The following is an 8,706-nucleotide window of genomic DNA, read 5'->3' as shown; positions in this document are numbered from 1 at the left end:
TTGAGATTACTGTGAGCTCTGATGCCAGGGTAATCTACCGAGCATAACAAAATGAGACCCTGTCTCAAAAAATAAAAAAAAGTATATATATATATGTGTGTGTGTGTGTGTGTGTGTATGTGTGTGTGTCCACAAGAAAGATAAAACACAAATATGGTCTAGCAAGTGGGAGGGGGGTAAAGGGTGGGGGTAAAGGGAGGATGGAGGGCGAGTGGCAGGTTCTTACCTAACATGCACAATGTGAAGGTGTTCAGCACTCCTCATTGGTAAAGGGCTCATATTAATTTGAAATTAAAAAAATATGAATTATACAATATAGACAAAAAGTAAAGTATATATTTCTAATTTCTAATATTAGACAAGAAATTTAATATGACTTTCCTCTGTTTTACACATGAAATGCATAGTGTAATACATTTTTAAAAATCAATATTACTGTTAAGATTTTCTAAATTTGAAAAAGAAAGAATAAAAACAATTTTACCTTGGGGCGGCGCCTGTGGCTCAGTCGGTAGGGCACCGGCCCCATATGCCGAGGGTGGCGGGTTCAAGCCCGGCCCGGCCAGACTGCAACAAAAAAATAGCCGGGCGTTGTGGCGCGCGCCTGTAGTCCCGGCTCGGGAGGCTGAGGCAAGAGAATCGCTTAAGCCCAAGAATTAGAGGTTGCTGTGAGCCGTGTGACGCCACGGCACTCTACCCGAGGGTGGTAAAGTGAGACTCTGTCTCTACAAAAAAAAAAAAAACAAAACAATTTTACCATAAAGGAAATCAGTGTGTTATATTTATATTTTTCAAAAGCTTTTTCAGAGCGCCCAGATTATTTTGTATTGACATGGTCAATGAATGAGAGACCTGGCTGCTCCATATACTCACCAGGACTGGGTAGTCTTAGCAATTTTTAAAGTTGTTATAATAGCATGAAATGGCATCTTACAGTGATTGAAATTTGCATTTCCTCAAAGAAATCTCATTTAACATAGTTCCATCTGTTTATTTGTTATGTGAATATTATATTTGGTAAAGCATGTGTTCAAATCTTTTGCCCATTTTCTAATTGGACTTTTCATTTCTTACTGTTGACTTTAAAGAGTTTCTTCATTACAGAAAAAATCTTGTGTTGATATGTAGTTTGCAAACTTTTCTTCCTAGTCTATCAATTGCAGTTTCCTTCTTCTGTCTTTTATACAGCAAAATATTTTGATTTTGATTAAGTCCAATACATGGATTTTTTATGGATATAAAGTCAGGAGTAAGAATATTTCACAATGGAGAGGAGAGACATACCATAGAGTTGGGGTGAGTGTGTGGTCCTTGATAAAAGACAGATGATAGGATAGGTTGGAGGGAACTTTTTAGAGTTCTCACCTTAGTTACTCCAAAAGTGCCTTGACATAGTGGATTTCTGTCACTTCATGACAGGAACCTGAGGCAACCTCTCGAACCACAGGGGCCAGCCAAAGTCAATGAGATCAAATTAAGAAAGCATATGATACTTGGATTGCTTAAGGCAGTATGATTCTAGAGGATATAGTAACTACATGAAGACTCTTTAGTGTGATAAGAGCTGGTCTTTTCTGACCATTATTTTAGTAGAACATAAAGAATTCACTAGAAGAATAATAGAGAATGTCAGAATGAATCGCTTAGTAAGGCTAGGTATTTGCTCAGGAAAGTTCAGATAATGCATATACATACACACAAAAAAACTTGTAGATATCACATATATAGAACATTTTTGTTATGAACAATGGCAAAAATATGTCAGTGCACTAAATAACTGCTAATCTTGGATAATGTCAGAAGTGAAAGACTCAAGAAATTTTGCCTATCAGATTTATCCATGTAAAGAGTACATCAATAATTACAGAAGGTCCACAAGAGACTAAATTTTAGCAGATAAACTGAAGAAATATATCAGCATGTTTTTTTCTTTCTCCAACAAATCTCTTCCTGTCCCAGGGCTCCGGCCTCTTATGACAGATTCCCCATTGTGCATGGGACCCTGACACATTCTGTATAAGGATTAGTCATAAATCTCAGAGAATACAGGCAGGTCTTATTACTCAGAAAGCTTTTAATCGGGGAGCCAGAATCCCAAATGTAGACCACCAGGAGAGAGATCTGAGAGGATGTTATGGCCAGAACATGGAGGAAATAATTTGACTCTGCTGACAGCCTGGAGAATATACAGGCTGCTGGGGCTAGCTGTGGGCCAGGTAAAACATAGGGTTTGGGCATGGGGAGGGTGTTAGGCTACTGTTGCAGATGAAAAAGAAATCCACTTTTTTATTATTTTAAAAAGAATCTCCAGTCTTGTCTGTTCTGGGGACACCTTACACTCTCCAGGGCCCTTGGGGAGCTCCATCCACCATCACTGCTTCTCTAGATGTCTCACACACAGGAGCTAGTGCAGGTGCCAAGAGAGCTAAAGAGAGAACAATCCAAGCACTTCACAGCCTCGTAAGGAGCACTAGTGCACAGAAAGGCCTGTTTTCTGTTTCTTGAAGAAGGTGATTTGGGGGGTACGATTTCCATTGTTCTCTTTCCTGCTTTTCCTTCTTAGTTTTCTTTCTTTATCTTCTCATTAGGTTTTAAAAGTTGTTCATTGCAATAGAAGGCTTACATCACTTCAGAATCTAAATTTATGAATGACTTGTCTATATGCTTAGTATTTCACATCAGGTTTCCGAGTAAAAGTTTGCTATTTTGTAAAACAAATTGTAAAAACTGCATTGTGTTGCAATTTGTAACAGTATGATGTGGAATTCCAAGGCATGTTTCCTTGGAAATTTGAAATACTTCATTAGTAAAATTGTTTGACTCAAGAAATTGACATACACAAATTAAATGACAGTAACTTCTTGGCTTTCTTAATAAATTTTACTATGTTCTTTTGCAAAGTAAATGATACTTTCTTGTATTTGCTTAGCTCATAATGAATGTAGGAAAAATTAGATCTTAATAAATTAGATTCCATGCTCATTGGCTCGTTGACTCCTAAACACTGAACATCTGCTCTAAGGAAGATACTGTGCTATTGCTTGAGATATTCAGATTTTAGGGTCTAAGAGTAATTGTAAGTTAGGTAAGATATCCTGGGAAATGAGAGGGCCAATTAAAAAGAAGTGTGAAGAAATGGAGAAGCATGAATCCTATGTACTCAATCTTGATATGAGGACAATTAATGACAATTAAGTTTATGGGGGGGGAAGCAGAAAGAGGGATGGAGGGAGGAGGGTGGGGCCTTAGTGTGTGTCACACTTTATGGGGGCAAGACATGATTGCAAGAGGGACTTTACCTAACAATTGCAATCAGTGTAACTGGCTTATTGTACCCTCAATGAATCCCCAACAATAAAAAAAAAAAAAAAAAGAAGTGTGAAGGCAAGAGTCCAGATGAGAAAAGTCATCGATAAATGTTTCAAGGCATGACCTTTTTATCTTTTAGTAAACTGCATGTTCTTTAGTGGGAATGAAGTTTAAATTTAGGTATTCAGTAGGCAAATTAAAGCTTTGGGGTATGCATTCCACTTCGTAGATGGTATTTTACTGTTCAGAGAATGAAGTCTGGAAGGCAAAATGGGTCTTAGCATTCACTTTTAAACATCCTGGATAAAATAAAAAGGACCTTTTGACAGGTAAAAAAAAAAAAAAAAAAAAAAGGTAGGTGTTTTGGGACCTTGTCTCAGTGCATTTGGTCACAGTTGGCAAATGGTAAATGCATGCTACATTCCCTAAAAAAAAGAAAAAGAAAAAAAAAAAGGAGGATGACCCTGAAGAAGCAACTAAAAGTAGCTGATACCTAGGACAATTATCCAAAAGCATTAAAATCCAAACAGGGAGCTCACATTTGCTCAATAGAATTTCACAACTTCTATCAGCCAGGGATTGTTTTCTGTCTACCATTTTTCCTTTTTATGAACAGTAATGATTGCAGCTGTTGTCCTATGCTTGTCCCACTGTTATTTATTGGGTATTTTGGAGCAGATAATTTGTCCCTTTTATCTCACACATACACGAATAGATGTTGTGACCCACTTAGTGTTCTGTCCAAGAGCCTCTTCTGCACCGGAATCTGATTTAGGTGATGGGATTTGGATTCTTAGCTGCCTTTGTAGTAGGCGAACGCTTTGGGGGTCTTTGGAGAGGGTGAATGTTTTGCACGGGAAAGGTGTGGATCACGGGGTTCAGAGAACAGATTGTGGTAGACAGAATCTAATGTACTCACCATAATCACAGTTTCCACAGGACGGTCTTTGTGCTGAACTGAAGAATCTGTAGGAACCTCCACGTGGGCAAAGGAAGGAAGGAGGCCCAGTTCCTAATTTCCTCACTCTCAGAAAGAACACTCATCCAGGTGGAAATTACACAGGCCTCTCCTCCCATCACGTCTGGACATCCTGGTAGACCATTGCATCCAGGTCAGTAATGTTCTCTTGTTTCTGTTCAGTGTGTCTGTTACCAGCGCAGCATCTCCTGGTGGAACGGAGAGAGAGAGTCAGGGTGTAGTTCATGGCACGGCAGAGCTCCACAAGTCAGCATGGGGACCGAGGTAGTCGGGGTGGAATGAACACGGCATTGGCCCACACAGCATTCTTTCAAGCCAGTGCTAAGTCCCAGGTGCCACTTTCTGAAAGTGAGGGCCCCCGTAATTTCTGGGGCCCACTATGCAGAGAACAGGTGGCAAAGGAGCGGCCATTTCTTCTCCATCTTCCCTGCTTCTGTCATTGCCTGTCCTTCTGATACCGACTTGATACGTGTCCCCACAACCAGGCTTTCTCTCCCAGATTTATTGCTTCCCTCATTGACCAGTGCTGCTGGCTGTCAAGCTGATAAAATGCATGAGGGCTTTTCATACTACTTTCCTTTATTATGTGTGAAAATTTTCAAAGTAAATAATTTGCAAATAAGTTTCCAGTCCACCTGGAAGTGATTTTTGTATTGAATGTAAAGGAGGATTTCAGTCACATTTTGTTTTTTAGATGAATATCAGATATTTCCACTGTCATTTTTAGTACAAAAACTGTTCTTTCCCCCAGTTCTATTCAGTGGTATATATACATATTTTTTTATTTTCACATATACATGTGTTCATTAGGTTTCCACTTTTTGCCTTCACAAAATTAAAAAGGCTTAAAGTTTTACAACAATAACAATGTTTAAGATAGGGACCAGAAACAAAAACCTCGCAAAGAACGAACAAAGACCAACACATTCAGAAAAGAAGTCAGACGATTGCTGCAACAAAGTGTTAAGCAATAATAATAATGGTAATGCAAAGAAAGTAACATTCACATTGTCAAATAAGAGTGTGTCTATTGTAGAATCTTTGACTCTGAGGTATCATGAGAAGATGCATGGAGATCATGCATAATACATATCTTCCTTTCTTTATTCTATTTGCTTATGCTTACATCTTTACCACAAACTTATTTTTTATACTTATTTTAAAATAATCCTTAACATCACATCTTCTTTTCCTTTCCCCCCAAAAGTGCTTGCTATCTGTATTCACCTGCATGTCTTTTTATATTTTAGAATTAGCTTGCCAAGTTTCATGTACACAGAAATTTACCAACAACCCTTTTGGTTTTCATTTGTAGGGAAAGTATTACTTTCACCTGTGGATTAAATTTGGGGGAATTATCACATTTACAATATTGAATCTGCTATCTGCAAACATATAATATTTCTCCATTTAATTAGATCTTTGAAAATTTCAGTAATAGCTACATAATTGTCTTATTAAATTCCTATATGTTTTATTCTATATATATTTAGGCATAAAGTATTTATCATAATTTACCATTTTTATTTATTTCATCTTCATATTGTCCATTGCTGTAGAAATAGTGCATTTTTATCTATGGATGTTACACCTAAAACCCTTAAAAATGATTTTATTGCTTTAGTAATTTTTCTTAAGTAGATTTTTCTCCATATGCATTCCATACACATTTAATGTTAGTAGTATTGTTAATTATTTTCTGATTCATACCCTTTTTTACTACTTCTGTTTCCCATTTATTTCCGATGTACCATCTTCGTTAAAATGAAGAATAGAAATGGTAATAGCAGCATCTTTGTCTGTTACCAATTTTAAAAGATACATCCCCCCCTTTTTTGAGACTGTATCTCACTTTGTTGTCCTCTGTAGAGTGCAGAGTCATCATAGGTGACAGCAATCTCAAACTATTGGGCTCAAGTGGTCCTCTTCACTCAGCCTTCCATGTAGCTGGGACCTACAGGCACCCACCATAACACCCAGCTATTTGTAGAAAAGGGGGTCTCAATGTTTCTCAGGATGGTATCAAACTCCTGAGCTCATTCAATTCAACAGCCTCATCTTCCCATAGTTCTAGGATTATAGGTGTGAGCCAAAGTGCCCAGCCTAAAGTATAAGTTTTTAATATTTCCACATGACATAGAAATTATACTGTGGAGCATTTTTTGTACATGTCCGTGATTTAATTTGAGAATGCCTTTTTGTAATGAATGAATCAGGATGACTTTTCTGAGCCATTATTCTGTATCAATTTGGGTATGGTTTCCTCGTTTAACCTGTACGTGTGCTATGCTAGTCCTGTGGTCCTTAGATCAGTTCTTCACTCTCTCTGCTCTGTTCTCTACTCTGCCGAGTCTGACATTTACTTTCTAGCTCTCCAACATCTGGTTGAACACTTAGTCCAGCCAACAGAACATACTAGGAGGAGATTAGGCCTCAGGATGAGAGTGCCTAATGTTTTTATCCTTCTTCTGTGCATCTGGTATCTTCTGCTTCAACTGCTACAGTTTCTCTAGACTCCAGTCACCATGAGATTAGAACACTATCAGTCCAAATCCTGTTAACCCAAACTTCTCTCTTCACTCAGTTAACACTACCTTCTCTCTTTGTCTCTCCAGACTAGATGTTGAAGTGACTCCCACGAGTTGTTAAGTATTGAGTTTCTTTGTTCTCTCTTGTTTAGTTCTTGCATCACTTGTTTAACCAACTTCCTGTATGGACTTTCTTCTGAGTTATATCTTTTGACTCATTGGCTAGTCTCTGACTGTTGCCATTCACAAATTTTGCTGACTGATTTTTTTAAATGTTATAACATCCTTGCATTCTTAAAGAAAACTTGAGTTTGCCATTAACGATTAGATATATTCATGTCCCTTTCATTAGTGATAACCAAAAGAAAATAAAGCAAAATCCTCATGGACCCTGAAACTTCCTTAAAGAAAAATTTATCCTTCTGCTCTTCACAGCTTTATTAAGATAATTTTCTATACCTGGTAGTTTTTACACAGATTGCAAATATTCTAAGAGTGTAAGCAATGTGATCTATAGAACCAATTGTGGGAAACCACCCAACTGATATTACAAGTATATTTGTAGGCTTAGAAGATTAATATTTGAAAAGATAGCATATTTGAATCCAACAGTATTCAAAACTCTAGAGAAAATATATTAAACCAAAAGAAGAAGAAGGTATGAAGTAAGATAAATGCAAAATCAATAAATTAATTGATTAAAGTAAACTCAACTTGCAAAAGCCAACTCTTATAAAAGATCTGTATGACAGATAATTGTATCTATTATCAATTACAAAGGAAAAAAACAAAAAATAAGTAGTATTAGTTCAATAATATAGTATAAGGAATAGTTTCAGAAGAGATTTATATTTTACAAAAGAACACTAGAAGTAAGTTATAATATTTCCTAAGGATCAAAAAATGGCAAACAAGAAGTTACTACTTACAGAATTTCAGGTAATAACTTAAGAAGAAGGAGAGACTGCTATAAAAGCAACAGTGAAAAACATGGAATTATCACAATTGAATGGTGATCATCATTACAAAATGAAAAGATACATAAATATTACATATCTCTAAATGGAAGCATGAATCATCAGCTCAGGAATGGTCTTGCCAAGGAACAACCACATAGATTAAAAAGATACTAATCTTTTCTCTTTTTTTTTTTGTTGCAGTTTTGGTTGGGGCTGGTTTCAAACCCTCCACCCTCAGTATATGGGACTGGCACCCTACTCCCTGAGCTACAGGTGCTGCCAAAGATACTAATCTTACCAACATTCTACTTAGAGCTATTAATAAGTGTTATGTTAAGTGTCAGGTATAAAGGGAAAAATTTTTTTTTATGTACTGTTATACATGTCTGATAGTTACTATGAAAATGGTTTTAGTAGAAATACTAGGTTATAAAGTATAAAATATCTGATTTTCTTAAGTAGTAAGTTTGACGGTTGATATCTCTGACATTTCACTTTGATACTTCTTGCTTTATTATTCATTTATTTATGTATGTATTTCATGTTGTAACACTACATCTTGATTCTTTGAAACTCACTTTTGGGTTTCTGATTATCTTTCTTTTTTTCTATAGTAATTTTTGTGAAATTGTGGATAAGTCAAAAGTTTGAGTTATTTGTAAAGATGAGTTCCATCATGGAACCAGTGTAGTGTAGACAGCTCTAAATATAAAGGAAGTGTTTCGAAAGGATGTGGCTAATGAATGCAAGGTAGATCGATGGTGTGAGAAGTTCTCTTCTGCTAATTTTAATCTTGAAAGTGAACCATATTTGTGACCTGAGACCAAAGTGGATAATGATGGGCTAAAATCTGTAGTGGAAGCAAATCCATCTCATCCTTTGAGTAAATTTGCAGCAAGAATTGATGTTACTTTTCTAACAATATTGGACC

Source organism: Nycticebus coucang, chromosome X, assembly GCF_027406575.1.
Source record: "Nycticebus coucang isolate mNycCou1 chromosome X, mNycCou1.pri, whole genome shotgun sequence".
Classification (NCBI taxonomy): Eukaryota; Metazoa; Chordata; class Mammalia; order Primates; family Lorisidae; genus Nycticebus; species Nycticebus coucang.
The sequence above is the reverse complement of the archived record's forward strand: the minus strand, read 5'-3'. Positions refer to the sequence as shown.